Below are 20,327 nucleotides of genomic sequence, written 5' to 3'. Positions count from 1 at the left end.
AGGGATTTTTTTCTTTCTTTCTTCTTTCTCCAGATGGCGTTGTTTCGCTGTAGGGACCCTTTGTCCTCGGAGAAAGGTTAAAAGCAAGCCCTACTAGGCTGCTAAACAAAGGTCCAAGTAAAAATTACATTCAGCAGTTGAGAATGTCAAAAAAGAAGAAGTCAGTTTCACAACTTTCTGTCTCTCTCTCTCTCTCTCTTTGTCTGTATGTCTGTCTGTCTGTCTCTGTCTGTCTCTTTCTCTCTTTGTCTGTCTGTGTGTCTCTCCCTTTGTCTGTCTGTCTCTCTCCCTCTCTGTCTCTCTCTCACACAGACACACAATCACACACACGCATACGCGCGCATATGCACACACACACACAAGCCTGCACGCACACATACACATACACTTACACACACAACCACACACACACACACATACGCGGACATCCACACACACACACACGAACACACATTACTATCACCACAACCACCACCACCACCACCACCATTACAACTAACACCACCACTATCGCCATGAAGTGATGATGAATTGACCAAGTATATGGTGTGCGAAACGTCGTGAATACAAAGCAAAATATTCTCTGTCGTTTATCATGTTATCTGGCACCTCAGCGTTAAGCTTCACGTAGAAATCTCCTTTTAGAAAAATCGAAAGTATGAGCGAGATCGTAATTGCAGTAACTAAATCTGTCATCAGGAAAAATTACTGCCAAAACACACACATACACACACACACACACACACACATATATATATATATATGTGTGTGTGTGTGTGTGTGTGTGTGTGTGTGTGTGTGTGTGTGCGCGCGCGCGTAATTGTATATGTGTGCGGGCGGGCGTGTGTGTATTCATATATACACAAGTACATATATACATACTCTTCCATTCAAAAATGTTCCTCTCCTTCTCCCTATCCTCCTCATACACCTTTTCCTTATACATTTTCCTGTCTGTATCTCCCATTTCCAGACCTTTTCTTAAATCTTTCTTCCCTTCTCCATTTTATTCTTACCTCCTTCTTGATCTTACCTCTTTCCTCCTTTCCTTCCCTCTTTCATCTCTCCTTTCCTCCTACATCCCATTCTCTACTTACGCATTTTTCCTTTTGTTTCCATTTTCTTTATCTTATCATAGCTTTCCTATTCTGCCTCATTTATTCTTCATTTGCCTCTTTTCATTTATCTACTTCCCATCTTCACTTACGTTCCGACTCTTGATTTTCCTTGTCTTTATCTCTCTCTCTCTCTTGAATTTCCTTGTCTTTATCTCTCTCTCTCTCTCCCTTGAATTTCCTTGTCTTTCTCTCCCTCTCTCTCTCTCTCTTTCCCTCTTGAATATCCTTGTCTTTATATCTCTCTCTCTCTCTCTCCCTCGCTCTCTCTCTCTCTCTCTCTCTCTCTCTCTCTCCCTCGCTCTCTCTCTCTCTCTCCCTTATTCCTCCTTTTCCTCCTCCTCGTCGTCGTCTTCCAATTACTGAGGTCCACTCCAGTCCCCTCCTTCAGTTCCCTCCACTATTTCTCACAAGAACATTCTTGGTTTCCATTTCCTCTTCTCTTCCTTCCTTTATCATTCCCCCCCTCCTCCTTCCTTTGTCATCCTTCTTCCTCTTCTCTTCCTTATTTTCTATCATCCCTACTCCTCTCTTCAGCCAATCGCCCAGTGATGCTGTTCTCGGGTCTGTGTCTGTCCCGATTCTATTACCTTCCTTGCCAAATGGCACGAATTCCTAGTAGCAACTTTGACGTCATATTGGGCGATGTGGACTGTGATCCACCGAAAATTGTCATCTTTGTGGACAACCTCGCGACGCCTCTATACGTTATCTTATATCTTATATAATGCTCTTCTTAGTTGAAGGTGTTTATAGTTTGATTAGAAGTCTTCTTTCTGGAAGAAAATAGTGGAGAGATGAGGGACGTATTGGTGTTTCTGTCGCACAGGATTTGGTGTAATGTTATCGTTTTCTATGGTGTAGATGAGAGAATGTTCTATAAATCGGACATTGTGGTAATATATGTGCTACTGAATAAACTATATAATGACAACTGAGACTAAAGCTGGAGGAAGTAGACAAGGACTATTGGGAGAGAATTTTAATGCGTCAACGTTCCGACCTACAGGGTCTTGATCACAAAGATGTGTTGTGATCAAGACCTTGTGGGTCGAAACGTTGAAGCTTTAGGTTCTCTCATTACTCTTCGTCTATTTCCTCTACCTTCGGTCTCATTTGTGGTCTTGTTAAGTGATCATCGTATTGGTAGAAAGGATGGTCGTTTTGTGTCATAATGTGACCTTATCAGTTGTTTTAAGAAACGGTTAGACAACTTTATGGATGGGGATGGCAGGTGGTGATGGATATGGAGCTGCCTAGTGTAGGCCTTATGGTCTCTTGCACTCTCCTTCATTCTTATGTTCTTATGTGTGAGACCGAGGAATGTTCTGTTCTTAGGCGTATTATTTATACATTGATGATGTTGATATAAGGAAAACCGTGGATGTACAGTAGTAGGTGAGGCTTGCCTACTTTAGGTGATTTGTTGAATGTTGCCCCTAGCGTGTTTTCAGCGTGTTTATCATTGCAGATGAGAGGACTGTTACTGGCGTAGTCACCGGAAGGGGGCGAAGTCCGCCTCTTGATTACAAAGGATTACATAGGAAGAGCATGCCGACAGAGACCTTTTGGTCCATAACTAGGTCGGATACAAAAAATATATAAAGAAATAAAGAATAAAAAAATAAATAAATAAGTAATTAAATAAATTAAATAGATAACGACAATAGACAGATAAATTATAATGATTTATAATAGATAGTAAATGAATTATAGAAAAATAGATAAATTATGATAAATAAACATGCGATAGAAAATAAACAGGTAAATTATAATATATAATAATGAATAAGATAAAGTAAATGGCCGTCATTAGCATTTTGTTTAGGTGTTTATCCAAATGAAACTTAAAACTTGTCGGCTCGTTCGTTGCCGGGAATGCCATCATGAGAAAGTACCCATCAGGAAACAAAATCTCCCGTCAATCTATTCCATCCATTCCCGTGTCAATTCCTCAACTCTCGAATGAATAAATCCTTCCACCATATCGAACCACGCTGGCCGAGCGGGTTAGGGCCGTATACCATGCGGCGAAGGTCGTGGGGGTGACGGCTCGAACCCTGCCACCGGCGACGTTGAACCAAGGGCATGGTTCATTAGATTCCACGGTACAAAAATCTTCTGTATGGGGCACCGTCCTAGTCTTCCGATTGGGGGGAATTTGTGATGAGAAACCATATCATTATCATCATCATCATTATCATCATAATCATCATCATCATCATCATATCGAAAGGGATTTCTCGTTTTATTTCGACTTCGACCTGGCTACGTTATTCATCTACGTGACTAACTCCACTCCCTCCCTCCCTCCCTCCATCTCCATCGATGGCAAAGGAATTAAATTGTTTCAATTATTCTACCAAGTGAACGTAGTGGGACTATAGTATAGACCTCCTAGTTCAGCGCGAACCAATCAACTCAAGACTTCTCTCTCTCTCTCACACACACACACACACACACACAAAGAGAGAGAGAGAGAGAGAGAGAGGGAGAGAGAGAAAAAGAGAGAGAGAAAAGAAAAGGAAGAGAGGAGACAAGAGAGAGAAATTATGTAGAAAAGAGAGAAGAGAGAAGAGAGAGGAGATATAGGCGATAGGAATTAGATAGAAAAGAGGATAGAGAGAGGAGATAAGGGAGAGAGAATTTAGGAAAAAGAGAAAAGAGAGGAGATAAAGGAGACAGGAATTAGATGGAAAGAGAGTAGAGAGAATTTAGCTAGAAAAAAAGAGAAAAGAGTAATAGTGATTCGTCACCGATAACCAGCAATTCTGTTGCACTGAAAAGGTTGATTGATGAAAGTGGGAAAGGAGAGTTGCGAGGAGAGATTATACAAGTTAAGAGTGATCAATATATATATATATATATTTTTTTTAAGTGATTACTCTCCTATCACAAAGCTGCTGTGTGACTCTGATCCGTAGGGACGACAATAAAGTTCCTAAAATATTGACTACTTAAAACTTTTGCAGTCAATTTACAGAGAGGGGGAGGGGGGAGGGAGGGAGAGAGAGGGGAGAGAGGGAGAGAGAGAGAGAGAGAGAGAGAGAGAGAGAGAGAGAGAGACAGATAGAGACAGAGAGAGAGAGGGACAGACAGACAGAGAGACACAGAGAGAGAGAGGGACAGAGAGAGAGAGAGAGAGAGACACAGAGAGAGAGAGGGACAGACAGACAGAGAGACACACAGAGAGAGAGGGACAGAGAGAGAGAGAGAGGGAGAGAGAGAGTAATGGCCAAGACCCGGGATCGAACCGGGACCCACAGAAACTCACAGTCCTATTATTTGCGGCCTTTTCTTCTTCTTCTCCTTCTCCTCCTCCTCCTCCTCCTCCTCCCATTCTCCTCCATTTTCTCTCCTCCCTCTCCAATCCCTCCTCCACTCAGAGCTGCAACTTCTCTCTCACTTATCTCCAACAAAAACATATTTTGATGCCGCCCTGCCCTGGTCAGGCCCGGACTGGCCACGTACACAGAATCACACACACGCTCTCACACGTACATACTATTTTCGAGCAGGTACCTATGTATATACACATATAATTTACACACACACACACACACACACACACACACACACACACACACGTATACACATACACACAACACACGTACACACACACACACGTACACACACATACACACAACACACGTACACACACATACACACAACACACGTACACACACACACACGTACACACATACACACACACACACGTACACACACACACACACACACACACACACGTACACACACACATACACGTGGGTGAGGGCTTGGACATGGGTGTGTGGATCTCAAAAAATCACCATGGTTTTGAAAGACGCTCTGGTCTCGTGATCGACAGCGATTATCGCCCCGGATGAGAGCCCATACATTAACCAATCTAACCCTGTGTGTGTGTGTGTGTGTGTGTGTGTGTGTGTGTGTGTGTGTGTGTGTGTGTGTGTGTGTGTATGTGTGTGTGTATGTGTGTACCCTCGTGTACGCGGGTTCGCACCGCTCTCATATATATACATATATACATACATGTGTAAACATACACACATTTCCCTACATACGAGGAGCACCTTTTTCCCTCCATTTCCTCCACTCCTTCGAGTATAAGATCCCTTACCTGGTCCTCAAGTTACCCATTTCCACCCTGCCCCTGCACACAGGTTTCGACCACCAAATCCCAAAAGGATCCCCCACCCCCACCCTTCCTTTCCTGAATTCTTTTCCAAACCTCATCTTTCCTTCCACTTCCTCTTTCAATTTTCCTTCCTTCCCCCTCGGTTTTCCTTCACACCCCCTTCCTCCCTTCCTTTCTTCTTTCCTTCCTTTTCTCTCCGTTTTCTTCTGACTCTCCTCCTTCCTTTACCTTCTCCTGCTTCCCTTTCCTCCTTTCCTTCCTTTCCTCCTTTCCTTCCTTTCCTCCTTTCCTTCCTTTCCTCCTTCCTTTACCTTCTCCTGCTTCCCTTTCCTCCCTTTCTTTCTTCTTTCCTTCCTTTTCTCTCCGTTCTCCTCGAACCTCCCTCCTTCTTTTACCTTCTCCCCTTCCTCCTTTCCTTTCTTCTTCCCTTCCCTTTCCCTTCGTTGTCCTCATACTTCCCTCCTTCCTTTACCTTCTCCTGCTTTTCCTTTCTCCCTTCCTTTCCTCTTTCCTTCCCCCTTCTCCCCATTCTCATCCAACTTCCCTCCTTCCTTTACCTTCTCCTTCCTCCCTTCCTTCTTTCCTTCCTTTTTTTCCCGTTCTTCTCCACCTTCCTTCCTTCCTTTACCTACTCCTTCCTCCCTTCCTTTCTTCTTTATTTTCTTTTCTACCCATTCTCATCCAACTTCCCTCCTTCCTTTACCTCCTCCTTCCTCCCTTTCCTCCCTTCCTCCACTTCCAACTTTCCTAATCCCTTTAGTTTCTCTTACATTCCTCCCATCCATCCCTACGCTTCTTCCTTATTCTTCAATCATCTCTCTATTCACCTTCGTCTCAACTCCCATCTCCCTCTCTTCTTCAATTCACAATTTACTCTCTTTCTTATTCTTCTCTCTCCCATAGGCTACAACTACCTCTTTCCTCTTTTCTTTGTCCTCTTCTTCCTTCCTCTACATCTTCCTCTTTTCCTCCATTTATATTTCATCTCATTATATATTCATTCCATGTCCTTCCTTCCTTCCTTCCTCCTCTTCTTCTGTTCCCTCCCTCCTTCCAATTTTCCTATCAACCCCTTCGAATTGAATATATTTCTCATACTTTCCTTTATCTATCGTCAATTCTTCCTCCCTCGTCTCCCCTCAACTCCCCCCCTCAATTCCCCTCACTCGTCTCCCCTCAATTCCCCTCCCTCGTCTCCCCTCAATTCCCTTCCCTCGTCTTCCCTCAATTCCCTTCCCTCGTCTCCCCTCAATTCCCCTCCCTCGTCTCCCCTCAATTCCCCTCCCTCGTCTCCCCTCAATTCCCCTCCCTCGTCTCCCCTCAATTCCCCTCCCTCGTCTCCCCTCACCAACTCTTACCCTTCACCTCCCTTCCAGGCCTGGCCTAGACTCCTCCCCTCAACTCCCCTCAATTCCCCTCGATTGACTCCCCTCCCCCAAGGCTCGTCTCCTTGCTCCACTTTTAACTCGGCCTCGACACCCCATCCTCCTCCTCCTCTGCTTCCCCCTAACCCATTCTCCCTCTTTTTTACCAATAATATCTTATCCTCTTTCCCTCTCTCTCTCTCTCTCTCCCTCTCTCTCTTTTTGACCATATCTGACTCTCTCTCTCTCTCTCCCTCTCTATCTCCCCTCCTCTCCCTCTCTCTCTCTCTCTCTTCCCTCCCTCTCATTTTGACCTTATCTGACTCTCTCTCTCTCTCTCTTTCTCTCCTTCTTTCCTTCATTACTTCCTGCATTTGTCTCCATCCTTCTCATTCTCCTTTTCTCTCTGATGTTCTCTTTTCTTCCCTCTCTTTATACCTCTCTTCCTCTTTACACTCTCTTCATCTTTACTTCGTCCTTCTTTCTCTTCTTTCTCATCTCTCTCCTTCCCTCTCTCTCCCCTTCCTCTTTCATTCTTTCCTCCATCTTTACCTCTTGTCCCTTACTCTCCTTTCCTTTATAATACCTACCTACCTCCTTCTTCCCTTCCTTCCCCTTACTCTCTCCCTCCTCTCCTTCCCTCCCTGTCTCCCCCCTAACCCCTTCCCCTCCCCCTCTCCCTGTCTCCCCCCTAACCCCTTCCCCTCCCCCTCCCTCTCTCCTTCCCCCTACCCTTTCCCTTTCCCCTTCCCCTCCCTCTCTCCCTCCCCTCCTTTTCCTCCCTGTCTTCCCCCTAACCCTTCCCCTTCCCCTCCCTCTCTCCCTCCCCTCCTTTTCCTCCCAGTTTTCCCCCTTCCCCTAACCCCTCCCCGTCCCTCTCTCCCTCCACTCCTTCCCTCCTTTGTCTTCCCCCCAACCCATTCCCCTCCTCCCTCTCTCCCTCCCCTCCCTCTCTCCCTCCCTGTCTTCCCCTTTCCCCTTCCCCTCCCTCTCCCATTCCCCTCATTCCTTCCCTGACTTCCCCCCAACCCCTTCCCATTCTCCTCCCACTCCCTCTCTCCCTCCCTCCCTGTCTTCCCCTTACCCCATTCCCCTCCCACTCCCTCCCTCCCCTGCTTTCCTCCCTGTCTTCCCTTTCCCCTTCTCCTCCCCTCCCACTCCCTCCCTCCCCTCCTTCCCCCACTAACCCCTTCCCCTTCCTCTCACTCTCCCTCTCTCCCTCCCCTCCTTCCCTCCCTACCTTCCCCCTAACCCCTTCCCTTCCCACTCCCTCCCCTCCTTCCCTCCCTGTCTCCCCCCTAACCCCTTCCCATTCCCCTCTCACTCCCGTGGACGCAACATCAACCTTGCCCGTATCGATCCTAATATTGACCCACTCATGAATCATTGTACTTTTCGGTGCGGCCAACCCCCCTTCCCCCCTCCCCCTCCCGCCCTCCCCCTCCCTACGAACGCGCCCCCGGTCCTACCCTGGCGTCAATATTCTCCTTATGGTGCCGGCGCCGCAAGCAGCCCCGGCGCCAATACCATGCTCCTGTTACCGGGGCCGTATATTCTCACCCCCCCACCCCCCAAGGGGGACTTCAGTGCCGGCGCCGGCCGAATTCTCAGAGTCACAGTGTTTGCCGGGGCTCGGCCACGTGGCTTGTGTCATGACGCTTTGATAACCGGTCATAATTCACAGCCGGTGTGGACTCGCGCGCAACACACACACACGGGAAGAGAGAGAGAGGGAGAGAGGGAGGAGAGGGAGGAGAGGGAGGAGAGAGAGAGAGAGAGAGATGAACAGAGATAAGAACATATGAATGAAGGAGACTGCAAGAGACCATAAGTCCTACACCAGGCAGTTCCATGGCAAGAGAGAGATGGAAAGAGATAAGAACATAAGAATGAAGGAGACAGCAAGAGACTATAAGGCCTACACCAGGCAGTTCCAAGGAAAGAGAGAGAGAGAGAGAGAGAGAGAGAGAGAGAGAGAGAGAGAGAGAGAATGCGAGAGATGGAGAATAAGAACATAAGAATGAGGGAGACTGCAAGAGACCATAAGACCTACAACAGGTAGTTCCATGGAGAGAGAGAAAAAGAGAGAGAGAGAGAGAGAGAGAGAGAGAGAGAGAGAGAGCGAGAGACAGAAAGAGAAATTAAAAGCTTTGGATCTGCTATCATTGCAAGTTATGAAAAAAGTATTTGGTGGTCGTGTTCAGGTCATTCCGTCGAGTGGATAAAAGTAAGAGAGATCTTGTTTTGGAGCAAGTGACGTTCACAAAATCATGAAGGCAAACTGACAACAAGCAAAAGCGTAGAATATGTCTAGAAACGCGCTTTCCGCGCAGAGGCGTCAGTTTCTAGAACAGCTTAGAAGGGCCTAAGCTAGGCCAATAATAGAATATAAAACTAATTATGGTGGCTGAAGTAGAGAGAGACAGCACCCCAGTGTGTAGTTCTTTTCCTGTATATTACAATTAAAATAAATACAATAAGGTATGTGCACGCACATGGTTTGCTGGTGAAGTGGTAATGGCGGGACATCAGAATTCGAGATCTGTTCACGGCCTGAAAGTCTTACTAACACTACAAGTCGTTACTGTTTTCCTTGTGCAAGGGGATGTGTGTGTGTGTGCGTGTGAAAGGTCATGATATATCACTCCAAGCTCATCCGTAGTTGCTGATCACAGGTCCAGCACGTGACCCAAGATAATGATGAATCACACACGCATACAGTCAAGATAAAGTCGAATGTTGTTAATTTGAAAACCTTCAAGACGACTTCAGTTCCAGTATTCTGGATTTTCCTAAGTCTACAATTCAACAAAGTGTCTAATATTTGTATTCTAGATTTAATACCTGTTAGTCCGACATTCAGCTTCTCAATGTAAGACCTGAAAGTGATTTGACATCTCGAAAAATAAAAGATTGTCACCGAAGTCGTTTCTACTTAAACGAACTCGCTCAAGTCGAGTGTGACAAATGCTTAGCCGTAAGAATAGCATACACGAGCGCGCGCACACAAACACGCACACATGCATACATCCTTACTCGTGTATGCACATTAAAATCGCACTTATTGTATAAATTTGACGCATTTAATGGTTTTATTCCGGGTATCGCCAGGCCATTTTATTCAACATGTGTATATATGTATGTGCGTATCATATGTATATATGCATGTATGTGCGTATAATAACGTACACATACATGTATACACACGCACAAACACACACACACACACACACACACAGACACACACATATATGCATACACAAACACACACACACATATATGCATGCACAAACACAAACGCACACATACACGCACGCAATCACCATACACACACACTCTCTCCATACAATCACATACAAATGCACTCTGACATATATAGAGGACAACAAAAATTTGTCCCGGCCCTCCTGAATTGATTTTCGTAAAATATAATATTCGTTGGTACACTTTTACATATATTGTATATATATTAGCTGCCCTACAATAACATGTATTTTTCCCATTTAAATCGTATCAGTGGAAGGGTACTTGAGGCCAGGTTATCATGTCATATATCATAACATTTATCTACAAATTCAAATTTGCGTTGTTCGTTTTCGAATCGTGACGTCACGTCGTCTCAAGATTTCATTCCGTTGAACGTTAGACGATGGCGCTTGAATCTTAATAGATTTTTTATTTCATTTTATTTATTTATTTATCTATTTATTTGTTTATTTATTTATTTATCTTGAGGGGGAGGGGGCAAAGAAGGGGATGGGGTTGCTAAACCATAGGACATTTCCGCGCAAGATGTTTGATTCAGTATAGAAGTCATGATTTAGGAGAGTTCATTTGTGTAGAAACGACTTAGGTTACGTTCTTTTATTCTTCGAAACTCCAAATGTCAAATCACCTTTCCGTCATATATTGAGAAGCTACATAACGAAATAAGAGAAGTTAAATCTAGACAATTAGACACATTGTTGAATTGTAGACTTAGGGAAGTCAAGAATAATGTCAGCGAAGACGTCTTGAAGCTTTTCAGATTCACATTTGACTAAAATCTTGAATGTGTTACGGGGCTTTAATTACGCTGAAATTACGCCCCGGGCCTGGCACTAACCAGAATAATATATGTTAAGTCTCTCACTGTACCAGAGGTAGTCATGTTTCCATGTACAGTTAGCTCTCAATTATCAAAAGTGACCATTTCAACAAAATGGTATTAACTCAAATACAACAAAACATGACATTTACATGGCTGCAATATATATATATATATATATATATATATATATATATATATAAATATATATATATAAATATATACATATATATATTGATAAGTATTTTAAACAAAAGATTTTGTTGATGGAGAAAATAAACACAGGGGAGGGCTTGGAATCCTAAACACACTAACGTTTCGTTCGCGTAGAACTCTCTGAAGAAGTTCTACGCGAACGAAACGTTAGAGTGTTTAGGGTTCCGAGCCTTCCCCGGTGTTTATGTTCTCCATCATCCAAATATATATATATATATATATATATATATATATATATATATATATATATGTGTGTGTGTGTGTGTGTGTGTGTGTGTGTGTGTGTGTGTGTGTGTGTGTGTGTGTAGGTAGGTATGTATATGATTACTGGTTCAGACTACCGAATTTTTGGGTTGAAAACATTTGCAGTCCATACCCACCCTGTAACTATGATACGTTTGTCATTTACCGGAACGTAACATAAAAACCCTGATCCCTATTTTGAAAGAACAGAACCTTTTTTAAATATTCCCATAGCGTTTTTTTTTTTTTAATGTATACAAGTCTCTACGCATGGCTTACCCGATTGAAGGCTCGCCTAAGAAAACAAAGCCTTGTTTGTTTGCTTCGTGTAGGCACCCCCATCCCGAAGAGAAAAATGAGGAGGAGAGGAGAAACCCAAACACAAAAATCAAACGAACCTGAAGCCATTCAGCCCAAACACAGAACCACACCAAACACCCACACACACACACACACCAAACACCAGCACCAAACAACGCCGTCGCACCTCACCGCCCCGCCCGCTGGCCATGTGGCCTGACTGGATGATTCTTGGAACTGGTGTATATGAGGATGATTTCGTTAGAATAAAATTCGGATCAATTGTTGAGGTCCACCACCACATGCGCTTGGGGTTGAGATTGTACAATTGAGTGTTGATGAGGTGGACATTCTATGGTCAATTATAGCTCATGATACAAAACCTAACCTAACCTAACATTCTAAAGTTGATTACGGCTCGTGATATATAACCTAACCTAATTTGACCTAACCTAACTTGACCTAACTTAATATTCTAAAGTTGATTACGGCTCGTGATACATAACCTAACTTGATCTAACCTGACCTGATCTAACCTAACCAAACTTAGCCTAACTTAGGGTGGAGAATCTACAGTAGATCAGTGCGTTGAAGAATTCTACAATTAAGTGTAGTTGAGGTGGACATTCTACAGTTGATTAGCGTGAGGGGGAAATTCGACAATTGGCTCAAAAATTCAGTTCAAAAGACAAATTTGTACACACCCACACAAGTTCACTTCTCTCTCTCTCTCTCTCTCTCTCTCTCTCTCTCTCTATCTATATATATATATATATATATATATATATATATATATATATATATATATATATATTATATAATATATATATATATATGGTAGGCAAAGGAACCATTGTAGTGTGAATATGGGATATACGCATTCAATACAAATGTACATTATAATGTACAGCATACAATGTACAGTATAAAACCATATAGCCTGATATAAAATTTAGAATATAAAATTATATTAATCATCATGGTCATAATATAAAAAAATATACAAAATATACAAAATATCAAGGCTAAGATATGGAATATTACATTTATCGATCTCGGGTCTTCTAAGTTGTGAGTATAAAAAAAGTTGGAGATCTCGTGATTCTTCCATGCAAGAGATCGATACTGATCGATACTACGATCTGAGTATCAGTTCGATACCAGCCCCAGCAACACACGTGTGGTCGTCGAAAGTTTGGATAAATTTAGATTTTAAGAGGAAAAAATGCAAGAACCGGTTCACCAATAGAGTGATTAACAAATAGAATAGACTTAGTAACCGCGTAGTGAGCACTGAAACTATCGATTGTTTTAATAGAAGGTTAGATAACTTTATGGATTAGGGTGATATGTGGTAAGGGACGGGGAACTGCCTAGTGCAGGCCTTATGGTCCCTTGCAGTCTCATTCATTCTTATGTTCTTATTTGAATGACACCCTCACTCGTTTTCCGTCACGATCATTATGAAGTATAAATCACTATTGTATAGTGATATTGTAATTAAGAATTATATCACATGGTTTGGGTGTTCTTTGCTGCTATTTTGTATTCAAAGTGCTAGGTTATTACTGTCAGGTTGTCTACATATATTGTATTAAGTTTCACTGCATCGTATTGTATTGTAAGATAGAATAGTCACCCGCACTCGGAATACAGGTCCCAGAGATAATAAAGTTGTGAAGAAACAAGTCATATCGGAAGTGATGACAGGATAAGCAAACCATTCAACGCAGACACATAAAAATATTGTAAGATGTAAACATGATGTACAGAACTCAAAATGCCAATATCAGAAGTTAGAATAGAGTTAATTATAAAGAATAACAAAGGTCAGATAAGATGATCAGATATAAAGTGTCATAGTTTAAATGTCATAGAGTCAATAGGAAAAATGTAGAATGTACAAGGTCAGTTAGGAAGTAGAAGGAATAGAAGAAAGCGCAGAAATGAGTTCAACCATACTTGAATTCTTCAATAAATAGATCTAAGAAATTTAACAACACTTAATAATTCTTCTTTCTCTTGGTGGAATCAGTGTCTATTTATCAGTATTATGTATTTTTAGGTTAAAAATGCTTTATATGCTTTATACATATTCTTTATATATATAAAAAAAACTTATGTAACTTGCTATGTCAGCATCAAAATTTGTAATTAGTATTAAGTTGTCATGTTTTTACGTCGTGCTCCTGTCTTTATAAAAATATTAGGAGTTAGGTTTAGGACTGAAAAGTCGCTGAGGACAGCTACAGCAGCATCACCGAGCTGTATTGTATTGCATTACATTGCATTGTATTGCAAGACAGAATAGAGAAACCTGCACTCAGAATACGGGTCCCACAGATTAGAAAGATATGAAGAAACAAGTCATATTGGAAGTGATGGCAGGTTAAGCAAATAATTCAACGCAGTTAGATAAAAGAATTGTAAGATGTAAACATGACATGCAGAACTCAGAATGCCAAAACGAGAAGTTAGAATAGAATTAATTATAAATTATAACGAAGGTCAGATAAGATAATCTGAAATAAAATGTCATAGTTTAAATGTCATAAAGTCATTTGGTAAAATGTAGAATGTACAAAGTCAGTTAGGAAGTTGAAAGAATAGAAAAAATATAGAAATGGGTAACTCAATGAGTCTATTTAATTAAAAGACAGATAGGAAAGAGGAGTTAGGAAGAGAGGGTCAGAGAGAGAGGAAGTTGATCAAGGGATATAGGATAGTGTGAACTAATTTACGTGTGAACTAACTTATGTTTCTATAAGTGTTGTAACGGAAACAAATGTGATTTTTTTTGTTAGAATTATATAGACAATAAAACAAAATATCTTATTAGCCACGCTATCCTTCCAACATATATAAGAGAACACTGATGTTTAGTTCTGGTTCTGGGGTTGAAAGATCACTCATGAAGAGAATGAACTGTAAGAGTGAATGTATTGTACCCTGAAGTACTCCACTGTATAGTCATTTTGGCCCTGAGACCTGTTTTTTTTAACACTGCACTGTCTTTTTGCTATGAAGTTGGCTAACTACTTATTGTTTATTGTTATGAATTTCTGTCCCAATCATCTTTTTGGATAGTATTTCTCTATGGACCTAGTCAAAAGCCTCGATTATGCCAATGGCTAACATAACCGTTCTTTCTGGTGTTTTTTCTTTTCTTTCTGGCATTTTTGTGATGTTTGTGAACAGTATGCTAATGGTGTGACCTTCCTTGAATCCATGTTGGTTGGAGAATTTGGGAATTTCTGCTTTGATTCTTGCTGGTACCAGCTTTTCCATTAATTCTCATAACCTGAATGTTAAAAATTCCATCACCGAGGAGTTTCTAAGTCTTCTTGTAGCATTTATATATACGGGCTATCACCAGCTCCAGCCTTTTTTCCCAGAATTGATCAATCTATTAACATATTGCACAAATGTACGACTTAGCCCTATTATAAGGTCTCGATATCAAATCGTAAACCAAGTGAAAGACGCCTACTGTATCCTTTCATTAGTTCAATGGTAGAATAAACAATCCTTTGATATGACATTTGTTTTTTGCATCCTACACCTAGGCCGTGAATCGTTTGGCCGTAGGCATAACCTTATCATCCCGTGTCGCAGCATTCTGAGCTTAATTACACTCTCAATATAGTTTCCCCCATGACTCTATAGGTGTCACTTCTTTACTGGAAACCGTAGAAAGCTGTGAAAAAAGTCAATTATCCTCTGATGATATACTTGTAGGGAGTTTGGACACGTGAACCACCTGTTGCCTAACATGGCTTGACAGCCACAGTAAGTTTTACAACGTCAGTTGAGGTTGTAACTCCTCTTGACCTTCTTGGCATTGTACTGGATATACTGTCGATGTAGACTTTAGTCCACGTTAGAGATCGAATGGCGTATAACAACCTATTCATCACCTTCAAGACCTGGTGATGTTTACAAAGTGAATAACATAATATTCCAGAAGAAAGAAAACGCAAGAGTGATTGGTTTAGGTATGACTATAATTTCCCGCGGAAATACGGCGTGACTTCATTGTTCACAATTCTCGATATTTCATCTGTGCCGCACATGATACACTTTCTCCAGAACATAAACCAATGATATTAATATAAAATCTATATTTTTTAATTATTTTTTACCAAGAGTGGTTGTGTACATATATTTGGAACAATATGCATTTAGAAACATTGTGTTTTGTCTCAGAGTTACATTGAATGTTTACGAATAACTTTTTAAATGTATCACTGGAGGATCGTGGAAAATATCTGCAAACATGAATATAAAATTAGAATATCTCGATCATTTTCTATCGAATATATTTGGAACAATCTGCGTTTAGAGACATTGTGTTCAGTGTAAAAAATGTTATATTAAATGTCTGTGATTAACTTTTTAGATATATCCTGGGGTGATCGTGTAAAATAACTGCTAAGAAAACTGTTTAATATATCCCTTTACTGTGATAAGATGTCTGAATCGTGGCGTGTTGCAAAATGGAGAGAGAGAAGGGGCAATATCCGTTTTTTTTCGTTTTTTTTTTCTTTTTTTAGGGAGAGAGAAAGAATTTAATAGACTAGGACATAAAAGTAATATTAACTCGGTTGTTTAGCTGTTCCAGATTACAAGTCATGGTTCGACCAACTTCCCACAGTTGGCACGCCACTCCACCAAATGTCGCAAACAAGAAAAATTGCCTATTATAGTGGGCGGAATTGAGTACCATCTATAGTTAGTTGTAAGTCACGATATACTGATTATATTATCAACGCAGATGAGAGACAGCGGGTTAGCAATTACGTAAAAAATATCTGGATGGCGTGCTTGTCTACAATCACCTAAGTGGCATGTATCAATAACCAAGTGACGTGTACTCTATGCCAATAATTAGTACCTATCTATCTATATGTATACCAAAAAGATTTCCCTCCCTTATCAAGGAGATAGCAAGCCAAGGCATACAGTACTTACCCTCCATCCATCCCACATCCATTTGTTTTCCTTTTTTATCTTAGCTCCTTGTGGCTGAAGAAGGGCAATCCCCGACCCCCGCCCACTGCCCGGGTCAGAAGCAATGCAGCAAGACACAGCACCTCCGCAGTAGGGACCGACACCTGTAGCGTGTTCACCCCAACAGCTTCATTGACATGGCGACCCTCCCTACTCGTCCACTAACAAGTAATTAGAGAAGACAGAGAAATCCCTTCATGCCGCGTCAATATATATTCCATTCACAACCTTTCTCCACTCGCAACTATCTCTTGCCTTCTCCCTTCCCTGCTCAACAGACATTCCCCTTTTGCCATATCATATTTGTCCCCTGTACAGATTCTCCGAGGCCACATAGACGACACGACTTAACCTCACTTCACTGCACGCCACGCGGACGGCGCGACCTATCCCCACCATTTTCCGCATCCTCTTTTGTATGTCGCTCCTGCCCCCGTCACTGGCTCATCTGACCCAACCCAGTACACTTGTACACCGTGGGTAACTTACCTACCTGCAGTATAGGTACAGACCTCGGGCAACATGAAAATTCTTGTTCACCCAATAAACGACTCACTATTCTCTCTTGTCTCCGTAACCTAAACCCGCTACGTCTCTTTTCCTTTGTAAAGTGGAACTATACAAGCAATCATCCAGTCCTATGACACAATGCCCTCCCTTAGAAACAAAATAAAAAATCTCACTAGCTAATCCACAATATTTGTTCTTCCGTTTGTCAAACACTCCAAATGACACCCATCCAACCTAGGCACCTTACCAGCTTTCATCATTTTCAATTTTCTTTATATGTTATCTTTTTCTATAGCCCTGTCGTTTCCTTCTCCCATAACAGTCATTTTCCTAGTTCCTCCCCCTATCACCACCAATCCCTCCCTAACCTCCTTTACATTCAACAATTCTCTGGAATATTCTACCTATCTTCCCCTTATCACCTTAACTTTCATTAACATCTGTTCATCTACACACTTTATTTTTTCTCTACCTGACTCACCCACTCTCACCACTTCCCTAAAAAAAAAAAAAAAAAAAAAAAAAAAAATCTCTCACAATCCTCCCAAATCGAACTTGGGACATACTACAAACTACAAATCCCTATACTACAGAACACCTAAAAGAAAACAAGCTACAAAGCGAAACACAACCTTATGCATGGCAGCCAAGGAATCTACCCAAAGACCACCATCCCTACCAATATATAGTCCATCAGACCAGCCCCATTAATGAATATGATCAAATATAAGATAGCTAGCTTAGCGAATTTCCTATGAACACACAAGTTGTGTCGTCCCTCTATCTTTTCAACTTTCCTTTCTTACTTCAAACATGACCATTAGGCCGTCGTTCTTTCCTTAACAAATTTGCCCTCTTCTGTAGCTGAAAAAATAAAAGAGAAAATATGAACAGAACGGGCCATGACTTCTGGAAATATAGAATGCTGTTTCATTGAATAGTCAAATGAAGAAAAAATAGATAAATAAACTGAAGATAATATTTGAAAAGATTCATCGGTGAAAGGCACTTTGACTAAGAACTATAATTAGTAAACAAGGCATAGAAAATGTAAAATTAAGACATTAAAAAAATCGAAGAAACTGTACAAGGCCCGCCAAAAGCTACTTGTATCCCTGTAGAAGAGCTAAGTAAACTTCAAGATTGAAGGCTGAAATTTTACATTTTCGACTAAACACAATGAAAATTACTTCTGGTGGCCGTGAATATACGAACATGTAGAAAACCCAACATCAAAACCTGACTGAAAATTATAAAGACAAAACCTTTAACCATGACGAAACCTCCCTTGTACATCCGATTCCGATTGTCATCAGACAGTTTCATTAATGTGAAAGAAACCACAGAAAAAATAGATTAAAGAGGTTATCACACTGGGATTCCACGGGCTTCACCTGCAACGACAGTTGAGAGTTCGTTCGAGTGAAAACGACTTCGGCTACAATATATATATATTTTTTTTTCAAATATCCTAATATGTAATTATCTTTCCTTAATATACAGAAATGCTAAATTATTAACCAAGAAATTATAAGATTCTACAAATGTTGAACTGTTCTTGGAGAAGTCTAGATTTCTGTAACCTAAGTCATGTTCTAGTTATTCAAATGGAGGTTGCAGGTAAGATGTTGAAGGAAAAATTACCCAATGTGATAACCACTTGACGCTGATCCTGATGAACCTGCGAGCCGAATGTAACCTCTACACTACATTAATACTGACGTCATAATTGCGTGCGTACAATTTGATCAATTTCCACGACAAAAACGCTTTTCTTTTTCTCTCCCAAGTTGGTAAGAGACTCGCATAAATTGTAATTGCAGATGAAGAAGAAAAGAAGAGAATTACGTAAGCAAAAACAGGCAATCGATACCACCCAACAACTTCGCCGTTGTTCGGATTCCCTCTATACTTTGTGTCTTTTTTATATACTATGTCTCTGTATTACGCCTTATACATAAGTCTTTGGGGCATAGAAACAAGGACTTGACCCCAGGAACATCACCAGACCTCTACACGCCATTGACCCCAGTTCATACTTTCCATATCACATTATATTTACGTATCATTTTATCTGTCAATACACTACTTTATTCATCTCCGCGTCATTTCCTTTGCTGGCGCACGAATTGAAAGCACAGACACCTTCAGTTGTCAATAGAGATTGGACGAATCTGACATAACATACAGTTAACCTTCAGGACTGAACGCTTGATTTATTACAAGCGAACGGGAGAACAACAGGTGGGGTATTGTGGAACTAGATGAGGTGTAAAGGTGGCAGCACACTAGACATGTCTCACTAGCATGCTACTTGTTTTTGTTACTTCGTTTGAGTAGAAACGACTTTGGTTACATACATACATACATATACCAAGGCTTTTTTCCCCCTTACCAGGGGGGTAGCCAAAAAGGACAAGGCACAAAAACATTCCCACCCATTTCATCCCCGAAAACACTCCACACCCCACCCTCCCTCCCATCTTAGCACCTCCTAGATGACGGGTCATCCCTGCACCCTGTCCACTGCCCTGGGTCAGAAGCAGTGTCGCAGGACACAGCACATCCACAGCAAGGCCGCTTCATTAAATCGGCGACCCCCCCCTCTCCGTCCCCCCATATAAAGGAGAGGACAGGGCTGCGTCAAAAGTTTTTGCTCACACACACTACCTCACCCCTATTCTAACTATTTGGTTACGATTTCCTTTTTTTTCCCCAAATTTCCAAATGTCAAATTAATTTTGCGTCATATAGTCATAAGCTGAATGACGAAGTAAGAAAAGTTAAACCTAGAATACGAATGTTAGACATATTGTTGAGATTTTCTTACAGAACTCTAGAATATTGTAACCGAAGTCGTTTCTACTCAAACGAAGTACCAAAACCAAGTAGCATGCTAGCCTTGTGTGCTGCCACCTTTACTGTCATTCTAGGTACGAAAAAATGCACTTATCATGTACCCTTGTATTTTTCAAACTGTAGTAATAGTCTGCTATATGTGACAGAGGTTACAAGGGTTAGATAGGTATAATCGTTATGGCAGTTATGACCGTTACGACGGTTGAGCAACAGTTTCTCCAAGATTTCAAATATCGTTCGATGTATATGTCAGAGGACCCAGACAAGAACACGTCGATACAGAAGCAACAGGAGATAGATCCAATGACACCTGACTTGGCGATCACCAATTATCTCCATCAGAAGAAGAGAACCTGATTCGTAGACTTCGCTCCCCTGCTTAACGACAGTCGTTTCCATTCAGCCGAGAGGTCGGGTCTTCTCGAGGGTTGAATAAGTCAAAGCTTCTCGTTGTGTGGGAGGAGATGGTCGATAAGCTGTCGACATTC

Source organism: Oratosquilla oratoria, chromosome 33, assembly GCF_046742065.1.
Source record: "Oratosquilla oratoria isolate Oo_2021 chromosome 33, ASM4674206v1, whole genome shotgun sequence".
In the NCBI taxonomy this organism is placed as follows: domain Eukaryota; kingdom Metazoa; phylum Arthropoda; class Malacostraca; order Stomatopoda; family Squillidae; genus Oratosquilla; species Oratosquilla oratoria.
The sequence above is the reverse complement of the archived record's forward strand: the minus strand, read 5'-3'. Positions refer to the sequence as shown.